This window comes from Manis javanica, chromosome 5 (genome assembly GCF_040802235.1).
Source record: "Manis javanica isolate MJ-LG chromosome 5, MJ_LKY, whole genome shotgun sequence".
NCBI lineage: Eukaryota > Metazoa > Chordata > Mammalia > Pholidota > Manidae > Manis > Manis javanica.
In genome coordinates, this window is record NC_133160.1 from 39,889,496 (window position 1) to 39,907,207 (window position 17,712).

Sequence of the window (17,712 nt, forward strand, 5' to 3'; positions counted from 1 at the left end):
TTTCTCCTCTTCCAAGTTATGGAAGACTTTAAAGGCCACTGTTAGGATCTCAGTCTGTGGGGTAGCGGGGCCCTGTTCCAACTTTTTGAGTTTAGCTTTAATGTTGGGGTAGCTTTGAGCTAGGAATTATGTCATAAGGACATGTCTTCTTTCAGGTGTTTCTGGGTCCAGGCTGGCATACTGTAATAGGGCTTGGGTGAGTCTGTCTAAGAACTCGGAGGTGGTTTCATCTCTCTTTTGAATTATGTCTTGGAGCTTTTGAAAATTGACTACTTTATGAGCTGCCTTTTTCAGACTTGCTATTAAGCAGGAGGCAAAAATATCTCGAGAGCGGAGACCCATGGCGGTGTTATAATCTCAGTATGGGTCTTGTTCGGGGACAGCAGTGGGGCCAGGGGGATAGGTGGGGTCAGTCCTGTGGGTTTCGGTAGCGTGCGTTTGGGCGAAGTCCCAAACTCATCTACACTCTTCAGGGAGGAGAGTATTGGCCAGGAGCATGAAAATGTCATGATGTGTGAGGCTGTAAGACAGCAGGGTCCATTGAAACTCCCTGATGTATGTCGTGGGATCAGTGGAAAAGGAACCTAGGCGTTTCTCTAGTTGGGCTAAATCTCGTAAGGAGAAAGGGATGTGAATGTGCACAATGCTTTCAGATCCTACTACCTCCCGGAGGGGGGCAATAATTTTGGGAGGCTCTCAGGACCGAGTCTGAGGGGGACTGAAGGGTTTTGGCTCAGTCTGTGGGGGAGTGACGCCGTCTAGCTGCGCCTAGTCAAGCAGGTCCTGAAGTGTGGAAGGGGGTCAAAGAAAATAAAGAAAGATAGAAATAGACTCACATGTCACCAGCTAGTAGCCCAGCTGCTTGCTTCTGCTGCTCTAGTTGGGCTTGAACTCATGACTCTGAGGTTAATAGTCCCATGCTCTACTAACTGAGCTACAGCAGGGCTCTGGTTAATTGCTTATAGAATACGTAAACAGAATGTTCTTTGTTCTCCATTCCTGCTACATCGGCAAGTGGGGGAAGGGCATACTTAGAAGCAGGGGCGGTGTTTCTACACATCTTCAAGGTCTCCCTATTTTCAGAGTGAGGAGTCTTGGCAAGATATGTTTTTGTGGACAGATTACTTCCAAGGACTGCACCGGTTGTTCTCTAGCTTGTGCTTTCCCATGCTGCATTCAGACATGGGGGAAGGTGCTTTCCCATTCTCCCTACAAACATGTGCGAAGACAAAGGCAGTCCCTAACAGGGGAGAAACAGGTGATGAGGGCAAAGATGGAGGAGGCCCCTGGGACCTAGTTAAAGGGGGGCTGAAAGCCTCAGGCTTAATCTGCGGGGGACGAAGGCGGAGGAGGTGAGATGGGGGAGGAGATGGTGGGGGAGGAAGGGAGAAGGGCTGTTGTAGGAGAAGAAGGGGAAGGGAGTGAACGGGAGGCTTCTGCGGGGGCAGCGGCTTGCAGGCTAGGAGAACTTGGGAGCGGGCGGGAGGAGGAGGATGCGGAAAGCTTCGATATAGGGAATCTCCTTCCATTTTTTCAGGCGCTGGCAGTAGTTAAAAAGATCGAGAGTGATGTTAGGATCAAGAGTTCCCCCTGCGGGCCATTGGTTGTTATTGTCTAGGGGGTATGTCGGCCTATCTTGGGAGCAATATTTATGGAGAAGTTTTGGTTTTATATCAGGTGTCAGGGAGAGGGTAGCCAGATGCTTAAGCAGACATTCAAGAGGTGAACTTTCAGGGAGGGATGAGGAGGCTCCCATGGCTAAAGGACAGAGAAGGAGACAGACAGGGGAAGATGAACGGAGTTCCTCGGACTGGAAGCAGACCGCAAGGAGACAAAGGGCGTCCCCGATGATCCTTGGTGGTCTGCGGAAACTCATATACGAGTCGGAATTTCTTAGGAAGTGTGGGTCGTCACCCAGACTTCCCTAAGAAGGCAGTTTGCCAGAGTCTCGAGGTACCTAGCACTAGGCGTTTTCGGCGGACCGAGCAGAAGGAGGAGGGGGGGAAAAGGGAGTGTTCTCATCCACAAAGGAGTCACCTCGTTTATGGCTGTCGGAGGAGGGGCCTGAGGGTCCGCCGCAGCCATAAAGGCTTGAGGCAGGGATTTATGGCTGTTGGAGGAGGGGCCTGAGGGTCCGCCGCAGCCGTGAAGGCCTGATGCAGGGAGAGTTCCCTCCTCATCCCCGAGCGTCAGGGCCTTGCCGGACGATCATGGTCAATGTCACTGCGATAGCTCGGGGAAGAGTGGCCCACTCCGGGGGGAAAACTTACCTAAAGGCCAGAGAGTAGTGGTGAGTGTGATGAGCCAGCGCCAGAAAAAGAGGACGAGGGCAAGCTGCTGCTGGTGTTGGGGGGAAGACGGGGCCCAGTTGGGGTGTCCTGTCTCCCGGGTTTCGGCACCAATGAAAGGAAAGGAGCAACACATAGCAGCAATTCACTGGAGAGTTCCGCTTTATTAGGGAAAGGTGCTGGGTTATATAGGAGGGGGCATGAATTGATTGAGGTGTCACATCTACGGGGCTGGTGGCTGTTGTCTAGGTGCTGGGATTGGGAGGTGGGCGAGAGGTGATTGGGCTTCAGGTGGCGCCGGCGGGAACTGAGGACCCCGAAGAGAAGCCGGAAGTTTGCCATCTTACTGGTGGGGGCCCTTCAGGCACCCTGTTTTGTTTTAGACAAGGTATTGTGTATGCATATCCAAACATCATTTTTAATTCATAACAGTAATATTTTTAAATTGTGTTGCATCATAGATAACTCAGAGAAAATATTTGGCTTATTATTACCTCATTGGTCATCTTTAGAAACTGGCAGGAGTTGTTGCTATGTAAATCATGAATTTATCTATTTGCTGATTCTATTCTACTATATATAATACTGAAATGTAAGAAGGAAAAATATCATTTCCCTTTTAACAGAATGTAGGAATGATCAAAATTACCTAAAATAAAATTTAAAAATTAAATCTGCCATGCCTTATTAATATTCTCTATTAGAGCAAGGGATTGTGTGATACTTAAGAGGAAATTATTTGGCAAAGTAACACTTTCTTTTTAAGAATGCAATATTTGAGTCTAGTCAAGGCGTCATAAATCCACACCCAGTTTTATAAATGGGCCCACTGAATTAAAAAAAAATCAGGAAAAATAAAGCAGTTGTTTGAAAATATTTTTTAGACAAGAAAAAATTCATTAAGCACTTTCAAGAGTTACTACTAATCTGTCACTGCACACTTCTTCATCTACTTTCACAGAAGTTCAATATACTATACATTTTTACTGTGATGAAAAGAGAAAAAAAATAAGAGCTTGAGACTATAACACCAGTATTTGGAAGCATAGACATGGAAGTATCATTTATCCACTGTAACTCTCTGTTCCAAAACCTTGCTTAAATTCTGTTCACAATGGTTTGAATAAAGGACTTATTAGGTCCTTTTATAAATAAATAAATAAATATATATATTTTAAATCAGAGCCAATTTTGAGCTAAGGTTGTAGCGTGGTAATTTGTAGTTGTTTATAAACAGAATGTAAATCCCATGAGAAACCATTTCATAGTTTAACAAAGGAGAAGGCAATTCCTGAAAATTATTTCCTAATCTGAGGAAGGAGCTGACTGGTAACAGATGTTTTGTAACTTCAAAAACCACAGAAGTCTGAAGTCATGGTCACATATAACCATTTCTCTAACATTGTATTTGTGTTGAGTCAGAAAACAGACACCTAATGAAAGTGTAGAAATGCAAACAGGGTCAGGTGTAGGTAGCTTCAATTATAAACAATTTTGAGACAGAGAGAATAGTAGCTAATATAAACTGTCATTTATTCTTCTCAAAGTATGCTTTGCTCAGTCCAGTTGTATTATTAAAATTAATTCTACTTTTATTTTTTTTTTAAGGATTAAAATCATGGTTGAAATCTGAACTACAGGCTAGGTAGATTGGTTTCATATGCTAAAGTGCTTAGCTCTGGACATTAAATCTAGGCAAAGAATTGAAAAGAGTTCTAAAATATTTAAACCATTAAAGTTCTAGAGTAATGGACATTATTTTAAGAGGGTTGACTTAAATTAAAGAAAGTCCATCAGAAAACCCAATCTTTTTAAACATATCTAATTTCTTCAGTGCAGTTCAACATGATGTGGCATTTAGAAATTTTACATAACTTTCCAATAACATATTGTGGTAGTCAGAGTAACAATTCTTCTAAGATATCCACACTCTTATATCTGGGACCTGTGGGTTTTACCTTATATTACTGTCAGTGGGATTTTGCAGGAGTCCTAAAATTAACAGGAATCTTTAAAATAGAGACCCTTTCCCTGCTGTAGTCAAAGGGAGAAATGGCTGGAAGAAGAGCATGGAAAATACAACATTTTGGCTTTGAAGAGAAAGGGAGGAGGACACAGGCCAAGGACTGTGCTCCAGAAGCTAGAAAAGGCAAGGGAACAGGTTCTCTCTTCAGACCCTCCAGAAAGAACTGCCAACACTTGACTTGAGCTCAGTGAAACTGACTTTGGCTTTCTGATCTCCAGAATTGTAGGAGAATAAATGGGTTGTTTTAAGTGACTAAGTTTATGGAAATACGGTACAGCAACCATAGTAAACTAAAACAGACACATTAAGATAGAAACTTTAAGGCATAGGTATGGAAGAAGGTACATTGGCCCAGGATAGATTTTTGATTCTTTGAATAAAAATTATGTTAATAAAATCAAAGAAGCTGTATCTTCAGATAAAAACTCATTTGCTTCTGTATTAAGTGAATTCAACTTTCAAAAACTTAAAATGTAGTAAATTGTTATAAACTACGCACCATAGTTCATACTTCTATTTTTATACATTGAATAGGTTCCTCCCAAACCAGCTTTGAATTTGACAAAGTAGCTTGTTTTGGCCAATGGGTCAATATAAAAGGAGGCTCAGTCAGAAAGGCTTAAAAATAGACTTTTGCATTGAACTTGTTCTTTCTTGTGGCTGGGATCCCCATGGCCAGCTTCCTGGTGGAAGAGAGCTCTTGTAGAGAAACCCCAGCTAAGGCCTCTAACTTGGAAGGATGCCATCCTTGTCCACCAAGCCCCCAGATGAACTGATCCAGACTAGAATAACCACTCACCCAGCACACAAGATCCTAAGAAATAATATGTTTTGGTTTTTGTCCTTGTTTCTGTTTGTTTTTTAAGCCACTAATTTTGGGGATGATTTGTTTCTTAGCAACAGTATGGTGCATTTATTTTCTCAGGCTGTAGGGTACATTTTAGACATGGCTGTTGCTCCAGCAATAGTAAGTGGGTAGCATTTAGATGTCCTGAATCAGGTATCTTTTGAATCATTTGTAGCCTTTGATTTTCAGGAGGTGTGGCCAGAAATTGTATTAGGGACTTGTTGGGCACCCTGAAACACCTAAAATTGAGGTATCTTGACTTGGACTTTACAGCCTCATTTTTTAAAAATTTTCCCCAAAGTACTTCCAATTAAAAATAACTAGATTACCAATATTTTTGTAAAATATTTTTCCCTTTGAATAGACTCTGAATGAAAAACATAATGTACTTTTTGCTAAATACCTTCTGTATTTTTATAGACCTATATGAGTACAACAGAGGTGCAGTTAACTAAGACGTCTTACCTCATTGGGAGCTTTGAGTCAGGTAGTTGAAATCAGAGCTTTGCAAAGAAAGCAATCAGAGACCATTTTGTTCTCATGGGATAATTTATTACCAATAAATTTACTGAAAAAAAATAAACATGGGAACAGTCCCTACTGTTCTCTTAGAGAGTTGGATATTAATTTCTATGGCTCTTGAAAGTCACAGTTTGAAGACACCCCAGCCAGATGATCTCTAAAGTCCCTCCCGGCTCTAGAATTCCAACAGCAGGGCTACTCCTTTCATACTGTGAAGGTGCTATTTCTTCACATGGAATACAGCGAAGTTAACTAACTCCTCTGGGGTTGGAAACAATGACTCTGTCCCCTACATCATAAACCAGTCAACTGAAATAACCATTCAGGTTTCCCAGCTCTTTCAGGTTTTCACTTCCAGGAATTTGTCTTTATATTTTGAGAGAGGAATTTTTGCAGTTACTTGCCTTCTACTGTGACCACCAATGTTTGGAGAATCATATTTTTTCTTTCAGAGGGGCTAACATGTAAGAATTAAAAATGAAAATGAGGTTTAATACCACTTGGTAAAAGAAATTTTAGCACTAATTTTAAGGGTTTATTTTTTTTCAAGATAAGTAGTTTGACCTAAAAGGGAGACACTAAGTGAAGCTTATAATACTCTTATTTGAGTTGAAGTAGAAGAGTTTACATTTTATGGACTATGATGTTTGTTTTGGGAAGGTGTGTATATGTGGGTCTGTGTGAGTGTGTGTGAGTAAGTGTGTCCATGCACTATATGAAACATGTAAGGATATGATAGAAACTTCTATCAGCCTCCAATATTTCATTCTGCAAAATTCATGCTTAGTTGATTAGATAACTGTGTTGCCCATGGCCACATATAAAATCATGAATTAAATTTTCCTAATGCTGAAACTAATTTGAGGCCTTTGATGAAGCCAGGAAGTCATCAGTGAACTGCTACTCTGTGTCCTGAAAGAGTTAATGCAGATTTCAAAAAGGGTATAATTTACTGGCTAATGGTATCTTTTCATACTGATTACTTGGTTTTTGTAGAATAGCTTTTCACTTTTTTCCTTTCTGATTGATTCAATTAAATTTTCATCTAATTTGCACTGTTTCATTCTAGTATCCTATTCTAAAAACTCATTGGCTATTTGGAGTTTAGAAGATAATTTTCAATAGAAAAATAAAAGCTGCAAATGTTGGGTGTGTTCCCAGAAGAGCCAACAGAAGCCAACTTAACCCGACATGTCCTTTACTGATGGTGTTATCCAGTCTAAACAAAGAGCAGTGCACATGAGGGTCATATGCTTTTCAAGATTCAGGCTGGGAGGACTTTGGGGCTCACTTCTGTAGCAGGCCCATCAATATGGGTAAGGACTTAACCTATTTTTTTTCTTCTAACCTAAAATGATGTGGAGTTAATCCAGCCACAACTACTTTATTTGTTTGGTCAAGGTTCAGGGCCATTTTTATTTGCAGACAGGGCCATTGTGTGATGAGGTTAAAGCCTCAAGATAGAGACTGAAGAGAGTAGAGTTATTGTGTGTTGTGAGTGTGTGGTGAAACATTTGGATTAAGTGTAGAGAGAGAGAGAGGTTGAGAACTAGGTGAGTGGGTAGATGGAAACCTAAAGCTAGACTAGGTTTAAAGTCTTTTGTAACCCTTATTCCCTTTTTCAAACAATTTCAGAATCTGTTACAACTTCAAGTTCACCTAGGATTGAATCCTTGAATACCTAGGATTCCTTGGTAAGAGCAAGCCTTTAATTTACTACTAGCCAATACAGGAAATAAATTAATTTTTCTTCTATCCGTTTTGCCTCTGAGGCTATTGCATAGTGGAAGGAGACAGGCCAAGGGAGAATCCAGTAGAGAAAGACAGGATTGAAAAGGCATGACCACAGTCCCCAGGCAGTGAAAAAAGGTTTCCTACCTTGGTTTGCCTCTGCTCCATCTCTGTTGGCATAGTGGGATAGACTCTGGGACACATGAAAGAGAGAAAGAGTTTGAGGGACTAAATGGGAAAGTGAACTCCTAGAAGGCATGTTAGTAGATGGAGCTCTCCTGTGTTTCTACGAGGGCCTTGCTCACGTGCTAATCATAGATCAGACCAATCTGTGCTTCCTGGATCTGACCTTACCTGTGTATTTCTGAAGAATTGTCTCAGGAGGAAGGGGGTGACTCTCAGATGTTTCCTTTCAGGAAAGCAGATGACTACCTAAGAAAACCATCATCATATTAAAAATAAGATTGCATACTGGGTGTACCAGATATATAAGGTTCTCATGGAAGGGGTATTGTGAGGTTCTCCTTTCTCTTGTATGCTCTTCTCTGTCCCCTTCACCTACTTAATTCCTACTCATCTCTTGACATACATGTGTTATGTGCTCCTGGAAACGTTTCCTAAACATCACTTCCATTCAGACTGAGCCGTGTTCTGCAATAGTAACTCTCCCATAGCATATTTTACTGCTGCTTTTTACTGTTTTTTGCTGTCTGTCACAATAGTAAGTACCTAACTCATTACTGGATTCAGTGCCTAGTGTAGTGGCCGACACTTCATAGGTACGCAGTAAATATTTGCTATGAGCTATTGAGAAGCAGAAAGTATGTCTCTTAACATGTCTGTGTGTAGGAAGGTCACCTTTAATACATATATTTAACTATTAAAAAGCTTAAATAGGTATGGAGGAGATTAAGAAAACTGTTAGATGAAAGAAATTGACGTAAATATGTTGTTGCTAAGAATAAGGATGAACTCTAGAAAGCCTTAAATTATTTCAACAAGTTTATTTACCTCTATGTTAAAATTGTACTTATGATCTATACCCATTTTCGAAACCAGTTCTTGCTATTTTAGTTTGAATACCTTCAGAATTCCAAAGGTGAAGGAGTTGTCCCTGGCTTGTTGCATTGAGCAGAGCGTAGCTCCTGGGAAAGAAGCAGAATGGCTGCTAGAAACAGTCAGCATCTCTGTCCTCCATGACAGGCCAGAACAACTGAGAAAAACTGAAACTGGTGTGTGGACATTAATAATGGGACAGTATGGATCTTGGTTTTAATTTTAGTCACCCAAGTCATTAATTAATAGGAATTCATACCTGGAACTGTTTTAGCCAACAATTTTTTTGTGTGATCCCATTCATTTAGTCTTATCTTCTCCAGGTCTCATCTCATATGAGCAACACTTGACAGAGAGACAGAAACACTATGACATTTCAGTGTTTTCTCAAGGTTTCTTCATTTTATGTTGGGAGACATTAAATTATAGCTCATGCCACATGAAAGTTAAAAAAAAAGTGCTGCCATTTTTGTAATTTCTGTATCATGTATTATGTAATGAAAATATGTCCAGACCCCGCCATGCACCCACTTATATTTCCCATCGGAGCTTGAATAAGTAATGTCTTGGCAATGTGCTCAGACGTCGTCAGGTCAAGGGTGATGGTTTACTAGGAATTATACAGTCTAGATGTTCTAAGAGATTAGAAAGGAGGAAATAAAAGAAAATGCACTTCAAGTACACTTCATCTCTCTCTAAAGACAATATTATATCATAGACATAGATCAACTTCAAAGATTAATCTTCTCTGTGGTGCTGTTTACAACTTAAAAAAACACAAATATAAATAAGCATTAATAGATTTTTCAATAGAAAGTGGTATCTTTGGATAAATTTGATCATTGAAACATAATAGAATTTGAAAAAAGAACAAATCCTTATAAGAAATTTGAGTCTTTTTTTTTTTGGAAATTATCATTATTGTTTACCTCTTAATTTTATAACCCATCATATTCTAAGTTTAGAATAAAAAACAGCTATTGTGTATTTTATAATACCATATAACCTATTTAGGATTTTTAAAACACAATTGATTAAGAAAACAGCATAAAATTAGCAAGATTTTACAATGACTTTTTTTTTTTTTTTGGTATCATTAGTATAAAATCACATGGCAACATTGTGGTTACTAGATTTCCCCCATTATCAAGTCCCCACCACATACCCCATTACAGTCACTGTCCATCAGCTTAGTGAGAAGCTATAGAGTCACTACTTGTCTTCTCTGTGCTATACTGCCTTCCCCATGCCTCCCACCTACATTGTATGTACTAATACTAATGCCCCTTATTCCCCTTTTCCCTCCCTTCCCACCCTCCCTCCCAGTCCTTTTCCCTTTGGGAACTGTGAGCCTGCTCTTGGCTTCTGTGAGTCTGCTGCTGTTTTGTTACTTCAGTTTTTGCTTTGTTCTTACGCTTCACAGATGAGTGAAATCATCTGGCACCTGTCCCTCTTTCGTCTGGCTCATTTCACTGAGCATAACACTTTCTAGCTCCATTCATTTTGTTGCAAATGATATGATTTGTTCTCTTCTTATGGATGAATAATATTGCATTGTGTGTATGTACCACATCTTCTTTATCGATTCATCTATTGATAGACACTTAGGTTGCTTCCATATCTTGGCTATTATAAATAGTGCTGCGATAAACATAGGGGTGCATATGTCTTTTTGAAACTGGGATCCTAGATTCTTAGGGTAAATTCTTAGGAGTGGAATTCCTGGGTCAAATGGTATTTCTATTTTTTAGTTTTCTGAGGAACCTCCATACTGCTTTCCACAATGGTTGAGTTTGTTTACTTTCCTACCAGCAGTTTAGGAGGGTTCCCCTTTCTCTGCATCCTCGCCAGCATTTGTTGTTCCTAGTCTTTTCTATTTTGGCCATACTAATTGGTGTGAGGTGATATCTCATTGTGGTTTTAATTTGCATTTCTCTGATGACAAGCAATGTGGAGCATCTTTTCATGTGCCTGTTGGCCATCTGAATTACTTCTTTGGAGAAATGTCTGTTCATATCCTCCACCCATTTTTTAATAGGGTTAGTTGCTTTTTGAGTGTTGAAGTGTGTGAGTTCTTTATATATTTTAGATCTTAACCCCTTGTTGAATATGACATTTACAAATATATTTTCTCATACTGTAGGATGCTTTTTTGTTCTACTGATGGTGTTCTTTGCTGTGCAGAAGCTTTTTGGCATGACATAGTCCCATTTGTTCATTTTTTATTTTGTTTCCCTTGACCTAGGAGATGCATTCAGGAAAAAGCTGCTCATGTTTATATTTAAGAGATTTTTGCCTATATTTTCTTCTAAGAGTTTTATGGTTTCATGACTCACATTCAGATCTTTGATCTATCTTGAGTTTACTTTTGTATATGGGGTTAGACAATAATCCAGTTTCATTCACTCGCATCTAGCTGTCCAGTTTTGCCAACACCAGCTGTTGAAGAGGCTGTCATTTCCCCATTGTATATCCACGGCTCCTTTATTGTATATTAATTGACCATATATGGTTGGATTTATATCTGGTTTACCTAGTCTGTTCCATTGGTCTGTGGTCCTGTTCTTGTGCTATTACAAAATTTTCTTGATTACTATCAGTTTGTAATAGAGCTTGAAGTCGGGGAGCATAATCCTCCCCACTTTATTCTTCCTTCTCAGGATTGCTTTGGTTATTCGGGGTCTTTTGTGGTTCCATATGAATTTTAGAACTATTTGCTCTAGTTTGTTGAAGAATGCTATTGGTATTTTGATAGGGATGACATTGAATCTGTACATTGCTTTAGGCAGGATGGCCATTTTGACAACATTAATTCTTCCTTTCCATGAGCATGAGATGTTTCCATTTATTGATATCTTCTTTGATTTCTTTCATGAGTGTCTTGTAGTTTTCAGGACATAGGTCTTTCACTTCCTTGGTTAGGTTTATTTCTAGGTATTTTATTCTTTTTGATGCAATTGTAAATGGGATTGTTTTCCTGATTTTTCTTTCTGCTAGTTCATCATTGGCGTATAGGAATGTCACAGATTTTTGTGTATTAATTTTGTATCCTGCAACTTTTCTGAATTCAGAGATTAGATCTAGTAGTTTTAGAGTGGATTCTTTAGGGTATTTTATGTACAATATCATGTCATCTGCAAACAGAGACAGTTTAACTTCTTCCTTGTCTATCATGATGCCTTTTATTTCTTTGTGTTGTCTGATTGCCGTGGCTAGGACCTCCAGAACTATGTTGAATAAAAGTGGGAAGAGTGGGCATCCTTGTCTTGTTCCCAATCTTAAAGGAAAAGCTTTCAGCTTCTTGCTGTTAAGTACAATGTTGTCTTTGGGTTTGTCATATATGGCCTTTATTATGTTGAAGTACTTGCCCTCTCCACCCATTTTGTTGAGAGTTTTTATTATGAATTGATGTTGAATTTTGTCAAATGCTTTTTCAGCATCCATGGAGATGAATCATGTGGTTTTTGTCCTTTTTGTTGATGTGGTGGATGATGTTGATGGATTTTCAAATATTGTACCATCCTTGCATCCCTGGAATAAATCCTTTTTGATCATAATGGATTATCTTTTTGATGTATTTTTGAATATAGTTTGCTACAATTTTGTTGAGTATTTTTGCATCTATGGTCATCAGGGATATTGGTCTCTAATTTTCTTTTTTTGTGGTGTCTTTGGTTTTGGTATTAGAGTGATGCTGGCCTCATGCAATGAGTTTGGGAGTATTCCCTCCTCTTCTACTTTTTGCAAAACTTTAAGGAGGATGGCTGGTAAGTCTTCACTGAATGTTTGATAAAATTTAGCATTGAAACAATCTGGTCCTTATTTATTCTTAGGTACTTTCTTGATAACCAGTTCAATTTCTTTGCTGGTAATTGGTCTATTGAGATTTTGTTTCTTCCTGGGTCAGCCTTTGAAGGTTGAATTTTTCTAGAAAGTTGTCCATTTCTTCTAGGTTATCCAGTTTGTTAGCATATAATTTTTCATAGTTTTCTCTCATAATTCTTTGTATTTCTGTGTTGTCCATCACGATTTTTCCTTTCTCATTTCTGATTCTGTTTATGTGTGTAGACTCTCTTTTCTTGATAAGTCTGGGTAGGGGTTTACCTATTTTGTTTATTTTCTTGAAGAACCAGCTCTTGCTTTCATTGATTCTTTCTGTTGTTTTATTCTTCTCAATTTATTTCTGCTCTAATCTTTATTATGTCTCTTATTCGACTGACTTTGGGCCTCATTTATTCTTTGTTTTCTAATTTCGTTAATTGTGACTTTAGATTGTACATACAGGATTGTTCTTCTTTCCTGAGGTAAGCCTGATTTCCAATATACTTCCCTTTTAGCATGGCCTTCGCTGCATCCCATAGATTTTTCGGTTTTGAATTATTGTTGTTATTTTTCTCCATACATTGCTTGATCTCTGTTTTTGTTTGGTCATTGATCCATTGATTGTTTTAGAGCATGTTATTAGCCTCCATGTGTTTGTGGGCTTTTGTGTTTTCTTTGTGTTATTTATTTCTAGTTTCATACCTTTGTTGCTTGAGAAGCTGGTGGCACAATTTCAATATTTTTGAATTTTCTGAGGCCCTTTTTGGCCTACTATATGATCTATTCTTGAAAATGTTCCATGTGCACTTGAGAAGAATGTGTATTCTGTTGCTTTTGGATGAAGTGTTCTGTAGAAGTCCATTAGGTCCATCTGTTCTAATATGTTGTTCAGTGCCACTGTCTCCTTCCTTATTTTCTATCTGTTTGATCTGTCCTTTGGAGTAAGTGGTGTGTTGAAGCCTCCTAAAATTAATGTATTGAATTCTGTTTCCCCCTTTAATTCTGTTAGTATTTGTTTCAAATATGTGGGTGATCCTGTGTTGTGGGCATATATGTATTTATAATAGTCATATCCTCTTGTTAGACTGACACCTTTATCATTATGTAATGTCCTTCTTTGTCTCTTGTGACTTTCTTTGTTTTGAAGTCTACTTTGTCTGATACAAGTACTGCAACCTCTGCTTTTTTCTCCCTATTAGTTACATGAAATATTTTTTTCTATCCCTTTACTTTCAGTCTGTGTATGTCTTTGGGTTTGAAGTGAGTTTCTTGTAGGCAGCATATAGATGGGTCTTGTTTTTTTATCCATTCAGTGACTCTATGTCATTTGATTGGTGAACTCAGACCATTTACACTTAGGGTGATTATCGATAGGTATGTACTTATTGCCATTGCAGGCTTCAGATTCCTGATTACCAAAGGTTCAAGGGTAATTTTCTTACCGTCTAACAGTCTAATTTAACTCACTTCATGTGCTATTATAAACACAACCTAAAGGTTCTTTTTTTTCCCCTCATTTTTCTTACTCCTCCATTCTTTATAAATTAGGTATCATATTCTGTCTGTCCCTTCATTGACGTTTGCATCTGCTTAGTGATTAATTGTTCTACTTTCTTTGCTGTGCTTTTATTTCCCCTGGTGACAGCTCTTTAGCCTTAGGAATACTTCCATCTATAGAAGTCCCTCCAAAATGCACTGTAGAAGTGGTTTGTGGAAGGTAAATTCTCTCAGCTTTTGCTTATATGGAAATTATTTAATCCTTCCTTCAAATTTAAATGATAATCTTGCTGGGTAGAGTATTCTTGGTTTGAGGTCCTTCTACCTTATTGCATTAAATATATCATGCCACTCACTTCTGGCCTTAAAGTTTCTGTTGAGAAGTCTGATGATAGCCTGATGGATTTTCCTTTGTATGTGATCCTTTTTATCTCTCTAGCTGCTTTTAAAAATCTGTCCTTATCCTTGATGTTTGCCCTTTTAATCATTATATGTCTTGGTGTTGTCTTCCTTGGGTTCCTTGTATTAGGAGATCTGTGTACCTCCATGACCTGACAGACTATTTCCTTCCTCAGATTGGGGTAATTTTCAGCAATTACCTTCTCAAAGAGACTTTCTATCCCTTTTCCTTTCTCTTCTTCTTCTCGTACCCCTATAATGCGAATATTGTTCCTTTTGGTTTGGTCCACAGTTCTCTCAATATTCTTTCATTCTTAGAGATCCTTTTTTTCTCTCTGTACTTCAGCTTCTTTGTATTCCTCTTCTCTAATTTCTATTCCATTTACCATCTCTTCTACTACATCTAATCTGCTTTTAAATCTCTCCATGATATGTTTCATTTCAGATATGGAATTTCTTCATGATTGAATCTCCATCCCAAATTTGTCCCTGAGTTCTTGAATATTTTTCTGTACCTCCATGAGCAAATTTATGATTTTTATTTTGAACTCTCTTTCAGGCAGATTTGTGAGTTCAGTTTCATTTGGTTCTTTTTCTGGTGTTTCTGAGATTTTTGTTTAAACCAGGTTCCTTGGACATGTCATATTTGCCTGTGGAGCCCTCTAGTGCCCAGAAGCTCTAGTCTCTGGAGCCACTCAGTCCCTGGGATGATGTCAGACATAGCAGGAGTATAATTTCTTTTTAAAATAGTTAAAACTGTGTTGATATTCAACTGAATAATGCCATGTTTCATAAAAATATTAATCTTCTGGAATTTATTTGTACTAAAGTAGTCAACATTTTATCTACTGTCATAGAATTTAAGCACTCTAATCATTTATTTTATAACTAATAAAAATAATCAAAGTAGAGTAAAATGCACTTAACATAAAAACTGACAATGTCATATTTTTAAAAATGTTTCCTAAATAAATAATACATCTGGTTGATGACTGATACATCTGCTTTTACTTTTTTCCTTTCATTTTAATTTTATACTGTTTTGGTATTACTAGACCTTATCATGGGCAAGTTGCAGAAGTTTTGTACTCCTTTTTTTCTGCTAGTGAGACCTTTGATTAAAGAATGATAAGGTTTTAAATCACCATAAATGGTAATTAAGAATATATTAGCTGTACTTTACCTGAGTTTCAAATTTGTGGCTATGAGCACACCATGAAGAAAACCTTACACCAATAACCTGGTGTAGCGTCCCTGGACCAAGCACTCTGTCCCTTTGCAAGGCCTCCCAGCCTCTCCCTTGACCTATGTCATCATTAATATGAATTCCCATAACATATCACGTAATTTCTCAAAGGTCGTCTACCATACCTTTCCTTTTTATCTTGGACATTCAGTTTCTCCCTTTCTTGGGATCTTTCCACTCCCATGAACTGTTTTCATGGTTAGGCCTCAGCCACTTAAGATGTGAAACACATATGCACACACACTTCTCTCACATCTGTGTGTTTTTTCTACTACCCTGTCTCTCTCCTTCTTTCCATAGCAAAACTAATCTACTACTACCTACATCTTTCACCTAGCAGATAGGTTTTAAGTCAGTGTTTCAGTTTTTTTTTTAATTTTCAAGGTAATGCTGCATGATAAATAATGACAAAACTTCAGGGGAAAACAACCCTAGGCATTTATTTAGTTCTTATATCTGTGTGTCTGCTGGACCATGGACTCTATTCTAACATCTCCATTTCTACTGGGACACACTCACTGGACCAGGAGTATTCTTCTCATGAGGATGGAGGTGCAAGAAAGCAAATAGAAATGCTTAGAAACTGCAGGCCATCAATTCTACCTTTTTCTTTCAGCCAAAAAAAGTCACTGGGCCAAATAAATACAAATAAAATACGTTTCACCTCTTTTAGTGGCTAAAACTATAAAGTCACATACTAAAAAAATATATACATAAGGGGAGGTGAAGAACAGGGGCCAATAATACAATCTGTCACAGTAATCCTACCCACCTCTACAGTAGAAATGGGTACATAGGCCTTTGTCTTCTTTCTGAAATCCCCTCTTCTTCTGGCTTCTACGATGAAACGTTCCCTTGATTTTTCATCCCATTGCTGCCAAAGGTGAATAGGAAATGCTTAAATTTCTCTTCTGGGTTTGATATTGATAAAATCATGACTGTCTACTTTATAGTTCTTCCAAGATATCTCAAAGACACCTTGTGTTCAATTTAGATTTAGAGCATTCCTATTATTTCCCCCGTTCTAACTCATACTTCTTCAGTGCTCCCTAGCTTAGTGAATGATATCCCATCCATCAAGTTATATGAACCAAAACTAGGAGTCATACTTGATACAATTCTTTCATCACTAAACCCTATGACTTTGATTGCCTCAATAGCTCTGGAATCTGTGTGCCTTCTTCTATTGCTGTGATTCCTCCATAGTGTAATCTGCCATTCTCCCACACCTCAACTGTGGCAATAACTTCTGAACCTCATTCCCTGTTGCCCTCATCTGATCTGTTCTCTGTACTTCAACCAGAAAGATCTTGTTGAAAAACAAGTCAATTGTTTCCCTCCCTTAAAAAAAAATACTTCAGTGGCTTCCCATTGAATGGATAGAGATAAAATACCCAGCAGACCTATACATTTTTGTCCTTATCACATGCCAGGGCATGCTTGATGCCTTAGTTTGCAGTTTCCCAAAAGCATAACATGAGACAAGGATTTGAGAGGGCTTTCATTTGGAGAGTGGAGCTGGGACATAGCAGTTAGGAGTTGGGAGAGTGAACAGAAAAGAAGGAAAAGCCATAAGAGAGCTTCACTGAGGCTGTGGCTACAGGCAATGGAGCTTAGTTCTATAGGATCTCGGTGAGGTATGAAGAATAGACTTATAATTATATTCCTGAGGAATGGGTAGTTGTGTGTTTCCACTTGCTTCCTGCTGCTTGTAGGCTGCTTCCATGTGTATTTGACTCCCCTGCACTTCAGAGCCATACTTGCAAACATCTTCCCTGTTTTTGCCTAATTGCTTCCTACTTGTTCTTCAGATTCCATTTCATTCCTGTGCCAAAAACTCCTGTTCCTAAGTGAAACAGATTCTTCTAACCTTCCCAGCAAAACCACATGCCTCTCCTATGTGCTGTAACCACACCTTACATTTCTCTGCCTCTGACATCAGTGATGAGTTTGCATTTTTCTATGGGATTATTTCATTCAGTTCTTCTGCTCACTAGACTGCAAGCTTGGGAAGACGTTGGGGTCATGTCTGCTTTTGATGATCATTGTCTTACCAGCACCAAACTCAGGACCTGGCACATAAAATATATTCAATGTATTGTCAATGAATGTGTAACTATAGGTGTCTGTGTGTGTGTGTGTGTGTGCTTATGTATCCATGGGTGTGTATTTATAAAGAGAAACTGAATTGTCAGGAAGTAAACAGATTACTGCATATATCAAAACTTTATCATTTTCATTCAAATGTATTTTTCTGTTCTTATGTATTTCTTCCTTC

General features: G+C 38.5%; 1 protein-coding gene across 3 annotated transcripts in view; it reads left to right on the forward strand.

The window, feature by feature from the left end:
- Window positions 1-17,712, forward strand: part of MACROD2 (mono-ADP ribosylhydrolase 2) — a 1,939,939-nt gene that overhangs the window by 773,447 nt on the left and 1,148,780 nt on the right. The gene's annotated exons all lie outside the window — the stretch shown is intronic.